Source organism: Crocuta crocuta, unplaced genomic scaffold, assembly GCF_008692635.1.
Source record: "Crocuta crocuta isolate KB4526 unplaced genomic scaffold, BGI_CrCroc_1.0 scaffold382, whole genome shotgun sequence".
NCBI classification, from domain to species: domain Eukaryota; kingdom Metazoa; phylum Chordata; class Mammalia; order Carnivora; family Hyaenidae; genus Crocuta; species Crocuta crocuta.
Window position 1 is genome coordinate 4,806,414 of NW_027531873.1, and position 16,686 is coordinate 4,823,099.

Genomic DNA, 16,686 nt, shown 5'->3' on the forward strand with positions numbered 1-16,686 from the left:
AGCTTGCTCGGAGCCTGGAGCCTGTGTCTCCCTCTCTCTCTGACCTTCCCCTGCTCATGCTGTCTCTCTATCTCTATCTCTCAGAAATAAATAAAACATTAAAAAATTTTTTTAAAGAATACCATCACTAGACACTTATTACTAGACAGTTGCATCTTTATGTCATTTTTCCAGAATTCAGAATCCTTGGATTTATATATAACATGTCTGTTTTTTATATCACTGGTTTTCAGATTTGGCTGAACAATGGACTCACTGGGTGGGATTATGTTAAAAATACTTATGTCTAGTGCTCACTTCAGCAGCACATATACTAAAATTGGAGTGGTACAGAGAAGATTGACATGGCCCCTGTGCAAGGATGGCATGCAAATTCATGAAGCATTATAAAAAGAAAAAAAATACTTGTGTCTAGTTCTCATTTTCAGAGCTTCTCATTTTATTGTCATAGAGTGCAGCCTGGATAATGAGATTTTTTTTGAAGCTCCTAGATGATTCTACTGTGTAGTACAATGTTATATTTACTGGTCCAAGTGGTAGTGTCCATTTGCTTAAGGAATAGCTGAAATACTCAAATGACTCCTACCTTTATTATATGTTAATTAGTAAATTGACTAATAACTTATTTTTTAAGAATGATACATGTGTTTTTGAAAGTTTTGGGTTATTTATGTATTTATTTATTTTTGAGAGGAGAGTGTGAGTGTGGAAGGGGTGGAGAAGGAGAGGGAGAGGGAGACAGAGGATCTGAAGCAGGCTCTGCAGTGACAGCAGAGAGCCTGATGTGGGGGGTTCTAATTCACAAACCACGAGATCATGACCTGAGCCAAAATCAAGAGTTGGATTCTTAACCGACTGAACCACCCAGCCCACCGTGTTTTAGAAAATTTTAAAACAAAGATAAGTATCTTATTAAAATTACACATAATCTCTTAAAGATAACTTCCATAAATATTTTCATTTATCTTTTCAAATAGTCTACTTTGTGTATGAGGGGTGTGTGCGCGTGTGTGCATGTGCCCACCCACGCATCCTCACATGTTCTTGTATACTTTGGTTCACAGTAATTGAAGCTTCATGGCTGTTTTCTCTCCAGAAGATAATTTTTCTTTGTTGAATTGTGCCTTCTAAAGAGAGACCTCGAAAGGTTAAGGATTAATTCAGCTAATGAACTGTGAATATTGGTAAATTGACATTTCAAAGGGCAATGACATTCAATGGTGCTTTAAAACTCAGTATCTCAGTGAATTAATATTTGAGTGTTTGAAAATATCAATTTCCCTTATGCAAAGCCATAGCAAAATTAACTGGTTATCCTCATTTGACTCCTCCTAGTCTCTTTACCTTTATTAGTCTCCTTTTGCCTTCATGTATTTTCCTCTTCCTTAACAAATAAAAAATGAAAAGTCATTTAAAAACTGGTGCTATATTGGATTTGTTTAATGGACTCTGTTTTAAACTTAAAAAAGAATCACATAAGGGGTGTCTGGGTGGTTCAGTCAGCTAAGTGTCTTACTTTGGCTCAGGTCATGATCTTGCAGTCTGCAGGTTCGAGCCCTGTGTCAGGTTCTGTGCTGACTGCTCGGAGCTTGCAGTCTGCTTTGGATTCTGTGTATTCCTCTTCTCTCTGCCCCTTACTAGCTCTTTCTCCCTCTCTCTCAAAAATAAACACAAAAGATACATACTTTATAATTTAAAGTACCTTATAATTTATTTAAAAACTTAAATCATGTAATTTTTAAAAAGTTGTTTACATATAAGTGGCATCATATAGAGTGATATTTATCAGCCTTTAAAGCACAACTAAAATGTTAAACTCACAATCAATATTCAGCTGATTTGGATTTCTTACATTTGTAGAGTTTTAATATGTTAGTCTCTGTGCTCTGACTATAGTCTTTGTTTTTAGAGAATTATTATTTTGGGGATGTTTGTCATTAGTTACTTCCTTTTAAAACTTTGAAGAGTTTATATAGTAGTTCCATATCTAATGAAGAAAAAATATATACTGTAGATGTGAGAAGGAAAATGTATATTTAGTTACAAAGCAAATACAAGCACTTCCTGTTTATGCTAGGGCAGACACATGACTTGTAATAGGAGGCTAATTGGCAGAGGGCACATTAGAGGCAACCTCTTTCAACTCCTTATTGATTTTTAAGGAAGTAAAACTCAACAGGATAAACCAAACATATTTATTTTACATTATGTTAATAATGAAACAGACTTGGAACCTCAGTTTCCTAATTCCCAATTCAATAATATTTCTAATATACTATAGTGGGAACTCTAATTACATCATCACAGATCTGTATTCTATTCTATTTGCACCACTGGAAAATTTGGGCTATCAAACCAGGGGCATCCATTAATTCATCAGCAGGCTATTATCTGATTGTTCAAACTTTCACCTAAAAAGAGAGGAGAGAAGGGAGCATGTTAAGGTGTTAAGGTGATTTAATACTTTGGTAAAGATTCAATCATTTATACAGAGTCTATGCTATGTACATAGTCCTGAGATATATCAGTAGCTACAGATTTGATGACCAAAAAATTGCAATGTTCTTAGTACCAGCTGAAAATCATCAGTGTGAATAATGGAATGGTACTGAAGCAGCATTTTTAAAAAATGTATTCACTGGGGGGAGATTCTGCAATTTGTTACCTAGTGGGGACTGGCCTTCTACAACTTTGGGGATAGTACTTAGTGGATTAAAGGTTAAGTCATGTTATCAATTTAAATATAATTCATCAACTCATAGATAATCTCTGTTCTCACATGTAAATGCTATCTACCTCAACTTTTCAAATTTAATTTCCTTCAAAATTTTATATAAAAATTGTTATCATTGAAAATAATTTTTTAAAGCCAAAAACATTCAAGTTTTGTTTTTCCATTAAATCACAACTTTTCTTAAAATGAGTACCATAATTACTAACCTATGTTATGATGTTTATTATGGTTCAATAGAAAATTTGAGCCTAAAATGATCAATTGGATACTGAAAACATAAAGATGTTCAGTCCTGAGAATTGTAAAAGAGAAAGAAAAATGAAAGCTATTACTGAGGGGAAAAAATGTGTTGGAGCCTATTCTATACTGTGCTCCAACTTCTGTATACAAAGTACTAACTGGTTGAACATCTGGATGCTAGACTGTTTTGTGCCAAACATCTGCGTGATCAATGGAAGAGGATGCATGCAGCTGGTTTGGTGTCTTAGGAACTAGTGTCTTTTAGAAATATTGCATTGCAGCTTCCTTTTTGCCTTCTTCTAATTTTACCACAGACCCAAGAGATGATTGATAAAAGCCAAAAGTGTCCTATCTTACTGTCCTGTCATGTTCCACAGCTGTGGTGTATTTTCAAGATATGATGAACATCTGCTATAAATCTAGTCTGTATTCAGGAGCATTCTCTGGGGGTAGTGTTTGTGCTTTAATTCAAGAGAACCAAGGAGGTAAAACTCAGTTTTCCCATTTGATGTGTGGCCGAAATGAAACTCAATGAGTAAATAACCTGCCCAAGTTTATACAGTTAAGTATGGCACCAAGGCTTGATCTCAAGCATACAATTTCCTTGCTAGGAAAGGCATCTTCACTTAAAGTATTTTGTATTTATATGGTGATTTTTAATTTGCAATGCATTCATTTCTGTTTCTTGGCATAGTTCTCTGTAGCCATCCATTTTAATATATATCTACTTCTGTATTATGCTTTTGAAATGCCCAAAACTTTGTTGTTTGAATATATACATTCAGAGCTGGAACTATATGTCTGTGTGCATATTTAGGTGACATAAGAGCATAAAATAACAACTTTTTCTAGGAGTCAACAAAAGCTTCTCTGGGAATTCAGTAATGGCAGATGTGAGTGTCTGGTTTTTGAGTCAGATTTAAAACAATGCACAAATTGATTGAATTATCTTAGGTTTCTTTATTTTTCTCCCCTCAAGATTAAAAAGCACACATTAATCTTCAACTAAAAGTCATGGACAATTTCTGCAACATCTTATTTTGGCTTGAATATTAAAGAATATCAAGGACATACGGCAATGCTAGGGTATTAATTTTGCAAGTCATAGAGTTTTGTTTGTGAGTCAATAAAGACTAGGTCTGCATGTGGAAAGCAAAATTTCATTTATACATAATTAAACTGAAAAATATTATAGCTATATCCAAGACACTGGAATAGGCACTGGTAAATTTGTCACACATGCATAAAAATTCAATGAGAAAGCAAAGAAACATGAGGTATGCCCTTATATATTTAAAGGAATTGGACATAACTATATGAAACAGAAGTAAATTTATTTGATCAGTTAGGAAGAGCAGTTTATTGCTATAGACATTTGGAGGTATGTAGTGACCCAGGCTTAGGGAAAGAGAGAGAGAAAGAACAATAAAAGATAAAGAGGAAGAGGAGGAAGAAAAGAAGGGGAGGGGAGGAGAGGAAAAGGGTCATATGAAGGAGTTTTCACTGGTGCTGAACCTGGAGCAGAATAATGAATAAAAGTGCATTACATAAAGGTGAGATTTTCAGAAAGGAAGGTTAGTTCAAGCAAAGACCTTAGAATCAGAGAATCTCAAGGTGTTTTTTGTTTTTGTTTTTGTTTTTGTTTTGTTTTGTTTTGTTTTTTGATGCCCAACAGCAACCCAGGACACTGAAGTGCATGGTGTGTGCTGAAGAGTAGGAACGGTGGGGTTTGTATTAGACACAGTTCAGTGCAGGAAACAAAGCACACTCAAACTCTTTCAAGTAGCAAAGGATTTAATGTAAATAAATATGTGCTTACAAAGTTATTGAAAGTGCTGTGAAATAGCAGGAATCTTGAATAGGATAAAGTTCAAGAGCACACCACACAGGAGAGCTGTGATCTGAAAGTGCTGCCACCACTACTTCTACCAACCCACACCTGCCTTTTAAGCCTTCCAGATTTGGTGAATAGACATTGCATGGTATAGTGTGTGCTCTTGAATCCCCTCTCAGCATTACTTCTGCCACCTTGAGGGAGGACACACAACTAGCAGCAGCAGGATAACCAGCAGCAACAGGATAACCTTGGCATCATATCTGCATTCTGAATTCACACATGTGCATCTCATCAGTAGAACCTGTTTTGTATCCAGAGCAGTAGTTGCAATGTGTCTAGGTAGCTCTATATCCTTTCTGCCTGTGTAGCAGAGGAAAGCACTCTGGAAGGCAGATAGAATAGGGGTTGAATGAGCCAGTTCATATTATCTACCCCAGAGCCCTAAGGTAATTTGGAGTTATTTGGTTATGGGCTTGAATGTCAGATAAGAGATGAAAACTAATATAGTCATTAATGTACATCTAAGGAGTTGACGACCCCAGCAGGACACGGCTTAGAGGCTAAGATCCTTGTCCTTTGATTTATCATCGAATTTAGTCAATGAGAGGTACAAGTAGGAGATTGGAGAATGGGAAAATAGAACATTCTGGGTATTTATTCTTGCCCTGGCCCAGGTTGGCATTATCTGCCTTTCTTCATGAGGGACAGAGCTTCAGTAGAGCAACCCTTCTTTAAAGCAGCAGGTTTCACTTTATTCTGGTGACCACTCCCTCTCCTTGCATCTAGGAGTCATAGTTGCTTCCAGATGTTGTTCCTCTGCGGACACATGATGATCTGTTATCCCTAGTTTGATTTCCTTTACACTGACCACCCTTTTTTGTAAACAGTCCTTTCTCTTCAACGATCTGTTTGGAGTGATCCATCTTGCTGCTGCCAATGCTTTGACTGTTACAATGTGCCTAATTATATTCCATATATTATATGCGTCTTTTAAGTGCTTACATAACAGGCATGGAACTGACAGAAACAAAGAGTGTAACCTCATTTTCATAACAAGCTGAGGACAGTCAGGGACCTGAGTGAGGCAGCATATTTCTATCTTCCTTTTAGATGTCTTCATGCACCTCTTTGAATGCTAGTCTTCACCCTCATCACTCACCACATCACGATGATTCATACTCTAAGAACAATGCTATGAGGGTACCTGGCTGGCTCAGTTGGTTGGATGCCTGACTTTGGCTCAGGTCATGATCTCATGGTTCATGGGTTTAAGCCTGAGAGCTCAGAGCCCAGAGCCTGCTTCAGATTCTGTGTCTCCCCTCTCTCTCTGCATCTTCCCTGTTTGTCCTTTGTCTATCTCTCTCTCAAAAGTAAATAAACATTAAAACAAAAAAGAACAATGTTATGGAATAACAGCTGTGGCATATTTGCCCATACTTGTAAGAGTTTTGGTTTTTTATTTAAAAAATGTTAATGTTTATTTATTTTTGAGAAAGAGAGAGGCAGAGTTACAAACAGGGGAGAGGCAGAGAGAGAGGGAAGAAGACCCAGAATCTGAAGCAGGCTCTTGGCTCTGTGCTATCAGCAGAGAGCCCAGTGTGGGGCTTGAACTCACAGACCTGGAGATCATGACCTGAGCTGAAGTCGGAGGCTTAACCAACTGAGCCACCCAGGAACACCAATTTAATTTGTTTTAACGTTTGTTTATTTTTGAAAGAGAGACAGAGTGTGAGCAAGGGAGGGGAAGAGAGAGAGAGGGAGACACAGAATCTGAAACAGGCTCCAGGCTCTGAGCTGTCAGCACAGAGCCTGATAGGGGTCTTGAACCCACAAACCACAAGATCATGACGTGAGCTGAAGTCAGACACTTAACCAATTGAGCCACAAGGCACCCTATTTCTAAGGGTTTTATATATATTAACCACCAATTAATCTTTACAACAGTCCTTTGTACCAGGTAAATACTGGTATTATCATCCCTTTTTACAAATGGAGACACTTGGGCTCAGGAAAGTTAAGTGGCTTTTACAAAGGCACAGCGCTAGAAATGGAGGAGTTGGGATTCAACCCAGGGACTACGGCTCCAGCATCTCTTTTCCCAACCACTATGCTCTACTAACTCTTTTTTTTGTAAGATGTACAACATGATGATTTAATGTATGTATACATTGTATAATGCTTATGACAATCAAGTTAATTAACACCATCCATCACCCCACATTTACCTTTTCTTGTCTGTCTTAAGAAGACTTAAGATCTATTCTCCTAGCAAATTTCAAGTATGCAATACTGTATTATTAACTATAGTCACTATGTCATATAATAGATCTTTAGAACTAATTCATATTAAAACTGAACATTTGTAACCCTTTGACCAACATTCCCCATTTCCCCCACCCCCACCACTCAGCCCCTGGAAACAATCATTCTACTCTCAGATTCTGTGAAGTTGTCCCTTTTTAGATTCTACATATAAGTGAGATCATAACAGTATTTATCTTTCTGGGTCTGGTTTATGTAACTTACTGTATACTAACTCTTAACATGACCATATTTATTTATGGAGCTGGTAGATAAACAATTCCTTGTTTAAATTGTATTTGTCATTTTGAATTTACAAAATTTATAGCCCATAATCTGACCTAGACATTGTTATTGGAACTGGCAGTTTTAGAGAGGGAGAAACAATATGGAGGGATGTGTAGAGTATTCCATCTCACTGTGACTTTTTCCAACCTCTGTGGTCCTTAATTGTTTATCTGTAGAGCAAAAAGTGTTGAATTAAACCCATTAAGAAAAGAGGAAAAAGCTAAAGCATGCATAAGATAGTCAGAAGATAAGAATAAAATTGAACAAAATTAGTAGGGGATTATTCCAACTAAGAAATTAAGAAATTTAAGAGAAAATTAATGATGCTATTTTTAAGTTAAATTAGAAACAGCAGCATGTAAAAATAGCGGTAAAGAAAATGGAATTTGATTTTAAGCAGGCTATATACAAATAATTTTTAAAACAAACAAGAAACAAATGGACATACAACAGCCAACTAAAATATAAAGAGCAAATAAAATACATAAAATGTTCAATTTTAAAATCATGGTAAAGTTTTCCCAATGGAAAAAAAAGGTAAAAACATAGAAATAAAAAAGACCCCATGATTTTTAGAAAAGCATAAAGCAAGTTTAGAAAATGGGTAAAATACATCCTGAGTATCTTGAACTTCAATTAAAAACAACAACAACAACAACTTTAATATCAAAAGAATCCTATAACTATCCAGAAAATGGAAGCACCTATGGAAGAAAATATGAATATCCAGATGAAAACATGCAGCTTTAAACACATCATTAAACTACAACCAAAAATTAATAAATATAAAATTCTGTTAAAAGTTAGATATAAAAATCCAATAAAAAATACTTGGAAAAAGCAATGGTATTAACTAAAAATGATTTTTATAAAGCTGGGGAAGTGTGACTAAAAGAGTCACTGTAAGCTATATAAGAGGAGTAATAGACTGTAAGCTATATAAAAGGAGTCAAATAATGCTCAGCTATATTACTGCACATAGCCATGCCTACCAAAGCCAGCTTAGCTCCTGAAATCAATGTATAGTGCTTCAACAGCTTTTGAGGTTATGTCTCAGATGTCAGATATCTAGTACTATTTCTCTTTGGGATGCTTAGTAAATATTTTGTTAGAAATACTCCCCACAAGAAAACATATACACTTAAATGTATTACTTTCAATTAATTACATGGCCTAAACTGCTTATGTCTGCTTATATCCAGCCTGCATCTGCTTCCCTACAATGTCAGAACATGACAGATTAGACCTGCATGACTGATCACACATAATTCAACTATTCCAAAGAATAAAGATAATTTCTACAGATTGTTCAAGTCAACCAAAGGCAAAGCAGATAAGCATAAAGACCCTGATCTTTGAAGAGGTAAACTACTAACACACACTCTGGTCCAATCTGATAATGTGAGCAACAAAAGCAATTGGCAAATAGAGTAACTTACATGAGTCTAGATCAAACTAGATCAAATTGATTCTGCCCAGGATGGCAGCAACCAAGGCATGTCCAGCATGGGACAACTGTTCTACACAGAAATATTGTTAGAAAGAAATTCCTGGGGTTTCAAATTGGAAGAATGGATTAAAGACACAACAAAACTTTCCAATAGACTGTTTTTAGCTGAAAGATGGCCTAATTTGCATAGAGGCAGTCTGCATTGAGATTCACTTCTTCCTAAGGATTCCAGTATTTGTATATTTTAATATGTTTGTATCTGACTAAAAGCCCCATGACTACTTTATCGACTTGATTAACCTGTGACTGCTTTCTTCTTATAGTAAATGTTTTTTTTTTGTTTCAAAGTGAAAGTTTTATTTCAACTTCACTATTTCATGAACAAATGATAGATCACAAACATTTACATAACTAAGAAATAATGTTAAGTCTCAAACTATTAAGCTTTTCAACCATGCCTGGTGTAGAAAAGATCGACTAATAATCCTTGCTGTGCTTCTGGTGAAATTACTAAATAATTCAAAGAAGAGATTATTTAAAGCAAGGCTGCTGAGAGGAGGAGGCTGGATAAGTGACGTGTTGATTCATTAGCCTGTAGTTTCTTCTTCTTGTACATGAAAATAGTGAAGCAAGAATAATGTCATTTTATAATCTCCACAGGGGAGATTCTTTTTCAGGAGATGTCACTGGAAGGCATTAACAACCAGAGCACTTTGTCTCGCTTTGTGGTTAGATTGCCTTGTGATAATTTTATTGTTAAAGAAGCAAGACTTGCATGAAAGTTTCTGGAATTTGTCCCTTCCCCAACTCCATAAAACCTCATTGTATGTACTGCTCCCATATTATCTACAAATTTACAATCCTTTTTCTAAGAATAGTGATTACCCTCTCTATATGTCACATGTTTTGCCATTTTTAAAGACCATTCATGTGCATTATCCTATGTAGTTTGCCTGACTTCTTCAAAATTGGGATCTAAGGCTCCAACTTCAAGATACCCTTACAAAATGTAGTTCAAGCATTTACAACATCTTTTTTCAGCTAGTCAACATAAAGATAGTCTTTACTCTTTCACTTGATCTAAAAAGGGAAACTGTTAGCGAGTGGGCTATATGTATTATTAAAAGTCTTCCTATGTCCGTGTTTCTTTTCTGTGACAAGCCAGATCATAGGAAAAATTAGTAAATGTTAGGGGAATTAAAAAAGATTTACCGAGTCCATACTTATGGCAAGCACTGTGTTAAGGGCTTTGAAAGTAATTTTTTTAAATATTTTTATTTATTTCTAGGAGAGAGAGAGAGACAGCGCGAGCAGAGGAGGGTCAGAGAGAGAGGGAGACACAGACTCTGAAATAGGCTCCAGGCTCTGTGCTGGCAGTCAGCACAGAACCCGACGCGGGGCTGGAACCCATGAACCGTGAGATCATGACCTAAGTGAAAGTCGGACACTTAACCGACTAAACCACCCAGGCGCCCCTAAAAGTATTATTTTATTAAGTCTCTGGAAAACAAAACAAAATGAAATAAAACAAAACATGAGGATACTTTTTGTTTTTGTTTGAAAACAAAAGATACTTTTCTCATCTCCATTTTTAAGTGAGGAAAATGAGTAGCACTTAATCTAAAAACTCTTAGAACTAACCAGTGAATTCACTAAAGCTGCAGAATATAACCTTAACATAAAAGTCAGTACCATTTCATACACTCTTAATGAATTTTCTGTATAAGAAATAAAGAAATTGTCCCATTTATGATAGCATCAATAACAATAAAATAGTTAGGAATAAATTTAACCAAGAAGGTGAAAGCTCTCTACTCTGAAAACTTCAAGACTCTGATAAGAGAAAGTTAAGAAGACACACAAAAGTATCTTGTGTTCCTGTATCAAAAGAATGAATATTGTTAAAATATTTATACTACACAAAGCAATCTGCAAATTCCATGTGATCTCAATAAAAATTCCCATAACATTTTTCAATAGGAAAAATAATACAAATATTTGTATGGAACCACAAAATACCCTAAATAACCAAAGCAATCTTTTTTTTTTTTTAATTTTTTAAATTTATTTCTGAGAGAGAGAGAGACAGTGTGAGCAAGGGAGGGTCAGAGAGAGGGAGACACAGAATCCAAAACAGGCTCCGGGCTCTGAACAAGAGTTCAGCACAGAGCCCGATGTGGAGCTCGAACCCACAAACCGTGAGGTCATGACCTGAGCCGAAGTCGGACACTTAACTGACTGAGCCACCCAGGTGTCCCATAACCAAAGCAATCTTGAGAAAGGACAAAGCCAGAGGCATCACACTCTGATCTCAAGCCATATTATAAATCTATAGTAATCCAAACAGTATGGTGTTGGCATAAAAACAGACAAATAAACCAAAGGGACAGAATCAAGATCCCAGAAATAATCCCAAGCATATACTTTCCACTAATATTTGACAAGAAAGCCAAGAATACTCAATGGAAAAAAGGCAGTCTCTTCAACAAATGATTCTGGGATAATTGGATATTTACATTAAAGGGAAAGGAAGTGGACCCCTTTATTTTATCACTCTCAAAAATCAACTTGAAATGGATTAAAGATTTTAATGTAAAACTATGAAACTCCTAAAAAAGTAAATAAGAATTGGTNCTTCAGATTCTGTGTCTCCTTCTCTTTCTGCCCCTCCCCTGTTCGTGCTCTGTCTCACTCTGTCTTTCAATAATAAATAAATGTAAAAATTTTTTAAAAATATATTTAGAAAATAAATAAGAATAAAGCAATTTGACTTGGGCCTTGGTAATGATTTTTTAGGATATGACACCTAAACTACAAGTAACATAAAAATGAACAAGAGGAACTACATCAAACTAAAAAGCCTCTGTACAGCAAAAGAATCCAATAAAGTAAAAAGACAACCCACAGGATGAGAAAAAAAATATTTGCAAGTCATATATCTGATAAGGGATTAATATCCAAATTATATGAAGAACTCATACAACTCAGTAACAACAACAAAAACAAAATAACTAAATTTAAAATGGGCAAAGCACCTAAGTAGACATATTTTTCCAAAGAAGATATATAAAACATATACCATAGGTACATGAAAAGATGCTCAACAACATGAGTCATTAGGAAATGGAAATCAAAAGCACAATAAGATATCTGTTAGATATGGCCATCATCAAAAAGACAAAAGGTAACAAATGCTGGCATGAAGGTGGAGAAAAAAGAACACTTGTGTGCTGCTGGTAGGATTATAAATTGGTATAGTCACTGTGGAAAATATTATAGACAATCCTCAAGAAATTAAAAAAGGAAGAACTGCCAGATAATCCAACAATTCACCTTCTGTGAATATCTCCAAAGGAAATAAAAACACCAAATAAAAAAGATATCTGCATCCACATGTTCAAAACAGCATGATTTGTAATAGCCAACACATAGAAACAAACCAAGTGTCCATCAATGGATAAATTGATAAAGAATTTATGGTAAACACACACATACATGCACACACATTCACACACACACACACAGTACAATATTATTCAGCCATAAAGAATGAAGAAATACAAACATTTGCAACAGTGTGGATGGCCTTGAAGACATTATGCTAAATGGAAGAAGTAAGAAAGAAAGATAAATACTGTATAATCTTACTTATATGTAGAATCTAATAAAAAATTATAAAGTAAACAAACAAATAAATAAATAAAAACTCATAGAAAGAGTAATCAGACTTATAGTTACCAGAGGCATAGGGCAAGGGGGCGGAAGAATTGGAGACAGTGGTTGAAAGTACAGATATCTGAGTTTAGGATAAATTAAAGGCTAGGGATGTAATGTACAACATGATGGATATAGTTACTAATGGTGTGTGAGATCTAAGAGAGTTGTTAAGAGAGCAAATCCTAAGAGTTGTTATCATAAAGAGAATTGTTTTTTCTTCTCCTTTATAGATTGTGTATATTGTGTCTTCTTATATATTGTGTATATATAAGATGATTAATGTTAGCTGAACCTATCACAGTAATCACTTCACAGTATATGGAAATCAAATTATCATGCTGTGTGCCTTAAGCTTACACAGTGCAGTATGTCAATTCTTTTTTGTTAAAATCATAAAAAAAATTAAGTAGCATCTTCAGTTAAAGGTGATCCAAAAATTGGGGAAAGAAGAAAGATGAGATTGCTTTCTGACGTTTGTAGTGTAAAAATTGCACAATGAACAAATGCTGAGAGATGAGAATGTTTTATAAAGAGATTTGATCTTGTCAAGGAGTAACTGACTACTCTTGACTGAGGACATCAATACTCCTGAAGGAAAAAAAACCTGATCTGCCAGGAAGTTGGACATAAAAGTTAAGTCATAGAAACAAATAAATATAATATCCATCCAACCAACATTCAAAGGAAATGAAAAAGTAGACAATAGATTCAAACATTTCACTGTTGTTAACAAGACCACCCATGTTGTGGAGATGAATCTGTTGAAGTGTATAAACCTGATGGTAATTAAAATTCTATTCATCTACTGTTCCTTATTCAGATTCCACATAGCATTCTAATTATGATATGGTTTCTCATGAAGTCTGCCAAGAGAGATAAAATAATGACTCAAATACTTCAAACTGCATGACAGTTATGTTTTAACCAGGAAATTTAGAAATTAGCATTCTGATTTTATCTGCCAGTGTCATAAATTTGGCTAATGCAAATTTTTTCCCTGAGAAACTTATCTGCTCTCTCAATTTAGTTTCTTGAGCTAGTATGCATGAGGAGTAAACAGTGGGCACTGGAAAACTTACAAAGGTAAGAAATTAATAAGTATATGTTAAAATTTCTGCTCAGAATATAGAAAAAATTTCTGAAATTATCTGCCCTACTTCTACTTTTTTTGAGTTATAATACTCAGACACCTAATGTGTTCCAGGCATTATGCCAGATGCTCAACATGTACCACTCTACTACTAATCTAATTTTACATGAACCCTAGTTGAAGTATGTTATATGTATTTTATAAATAAAGAATTTTAACGTGAGAAATATCAGGAAAGCTTAGTTCCTTGTGGCTTAATGTACCTCCATATCAGGGTGCTTCATTGGCATACTTCAAATCAATTACATTTCAATACTAACATATCAGTGTCCCTGAACTCTATTCCTTCAAATCTCTCCCATTTTCAAATCTATGAATCTGATGTCAACTCCCTTTTAGTGAGCTATGATAGAAATCTGTTAACTTCCTTGCAATGCCCAAAGCCTCCTTGCCAAACTCAGGGTAGTTTAGAGAACAAATAAGGAATCCCAATGTTGAAACAACCCAAGAAGTACATCTAAACCAAACAAGAGACCTATGATAAAACACTAAGATCTACCTGGATGGTATTTGTCCTGGTGTAACAATGTTAATGATTGAATGACAAAGACCAGAATGAAATACTCAGGGAAATAAAATGTAACTTTGAGAAAATTATTCATCAAATAGATGAGGTCTTAAAATTTTCAATCCTAGTCCTCTATGTTACCAAAATTTTAGTTGCCTTTTGGAATGTGTGACTAAATTCCCTCAAGGAGAGAAAGGGAGGCTGAATGATTCATTCACAAAACAATTACCACAGTCACTGGGCAGTTTGGATGTGGTGTTTGGCCATCCTCAATTATCACTCAATTTGTCTGAGGAAAAAACAACAACAACAACAACAATAACGATCTTCAGTCACCAGCAATAACTAGGTAACAAATTGGATCCTGCTGGTCCACACAAATTACACACTGGTCAATATGTGGCAGTGGCTGTGCTAAAGACCAAATAAAGAGGTAATTTATCAAAGTCATCTTTCAGTTATCCCTGACTTTTCAAAATATAATAACAAAAAAAGAACAGGAAGAACGACAGATTCCTATTTATAGAGCTATATTTTGGAGTTTGTTCTTTGAGAAGCTAAGTCTAAAGAATTAAATTTTCATACTAAGTGTCTCTGGAAAGAAGTTAGTCTTTGCTATTGACTTTTTACAACCTTTAGGTAAAACAATTGTAAAATAACAGACACATTTCCTTTATGTTATGGACATTGGCCCTGGCTTGTTATCCATAGAGGACTTGCTGGGTAGAATCCATGCACTTACTTATCCAATAATTTGTTACTTAGTACCTACTCTGTCTTAAAGGCTGCAAGTAAGGTTTGGTGAACATATAGAATAAGAGTTTCTCAGGCCTATAGACACCTAAAGATGAGAGTGATGCAAATGAATACATGAACAAGTAAAAAGCAGTGTTGACAGTTTCACAGTTGTGTTCTTATCTTTAAACTCATCAAGATGTGTACATTTAATATGTACAACTTGTTTGCATGTCAGTAATATCTCAATAAAAATGAAACAAACACAAGAAAATGTAATGGGATGGGTTCTCCTTATGCAGTCCTACAACTGCATGATCTGTGCAACCTTAAAAAATTGCTAATCTCTGGGGGACCTGAGTAGCTCAGTTGGTTAAGCATCCATTAACATCTGGCTCAGGTTCTCACAGTTCATGAGTTCGATCCCTATGTGTGGAGCACAGAGCCAGCCTGGGATTCTCTCTCTCTCCCTATCTCTCTACCCCTCCCCCGTTCATGATCTCTCTTTCAAAGTAAATAAATAGACTTTAAAAATTGCTAACTTCTATCATTCATAGTTTATCTCCATATTTGTGACAATTAGAAGTAATGTAAGCATTGTGGGTTAGTATCTCCCCAAAAAATGCATCCATGCCTTGATCTCCAGAACCTGTGAATGTTTTCTTACTTAGAAAAAGAGTCTTTGCAGTTGTAATTAAATTAAGGATCTTGATACGAGCTCAATTTGGATTATTTAGGGGGAATCTATATGTGGCCACAACCTCAAAGAGGATGGCAGCCACCGTAAGTTGGAAGAAGCAAGGAATGGAATCTCCCCTATATGCTTAGGACAAATATAACCCTGCTTGCTTTCAGACTTTTTGGCCTCCAGAACTGTGGGAGAATAAATTTCTGTTGTTTTAGGTCAACAAGTTCATGTACTAGATTATGGCAGCCCTAGAAAACTAATAAAATTAGTAAAGGGCTTAGAAAATTACTGATGCCTAGTAGGCATTCAATAATTATATCTGGGATGATGAGAATAATGATGAAGAAGACTGTGATAATTTTCTTTTATAATCAGCAGATTCAACGCACGTAATTCTATAAAAGACTTGTTTTTAGGTTGTTTTGACAGGCATAGAAGATAATTTTTTTAAACATTTACATTAATGTGCCTTCCAAGTCTGTTGGCAAGTTAGTCTGGGTGTTTTCATCTATACATACACACTGCTTTATCTACTATACGTATTTTATTCTGCATTTTAGTAAAAAGCAGGAGAAAGAGAAACAGAAAATGGATGAAAGGATTAAAAATTAGTCAGCAATTATAAATACATTAGAAAACTAATTTTGAATTTCAGTAGCTGGTGCATTAACGGTGATAAGTACAAAACATAATATTGGCATCTTCAACTCACTGAGTCACAGAATAGGAATTGGTTAGTTCAGTGCCAAGAAGGGCTAACATAATTAACATTGTTTCCCATGGTCTTATGGAAATTCTTGAAAGCTGACATTCACTTCATCCCCTGTGAGCGATAAGACAAGGAGACGACATATGATCAAGGCCACCAATACCTTATGCCAGACTGGAGGAGCTGCTCTTTGTATATAACATACACAAAATTTATGGCAATAAAATTTCAAAGCCTGATCCTAAACCTTGACATTCAAACTTGAAAGCTTAAAAACTGCAAAATTTTTTGAAACTAATACTCTGCTAGTAAGAGCACTGAAGGAATAT

The 16,686-nt window shown here is 35.2% G+C and overlaps 1 non-coding gene across 1 annotated transcript; it reads left to right on the forward strand.

Moving 5' to 3' along the window:
• Nucleotides 1-289: 289 nt before the first annotated feature.
• On the forward strand, nt 290-396 carry LOC144238966 (U6 spliceosomal RNA). Its single transcript, XR_013337271.1, has one exon. It is a non-coding gene; the product is annotated as a U6 spliceosomal RNA (small nuclear RNA).
• The last annotated feature ends 16,290 nt before the right edge of the window (nt 397-16,686 follow it).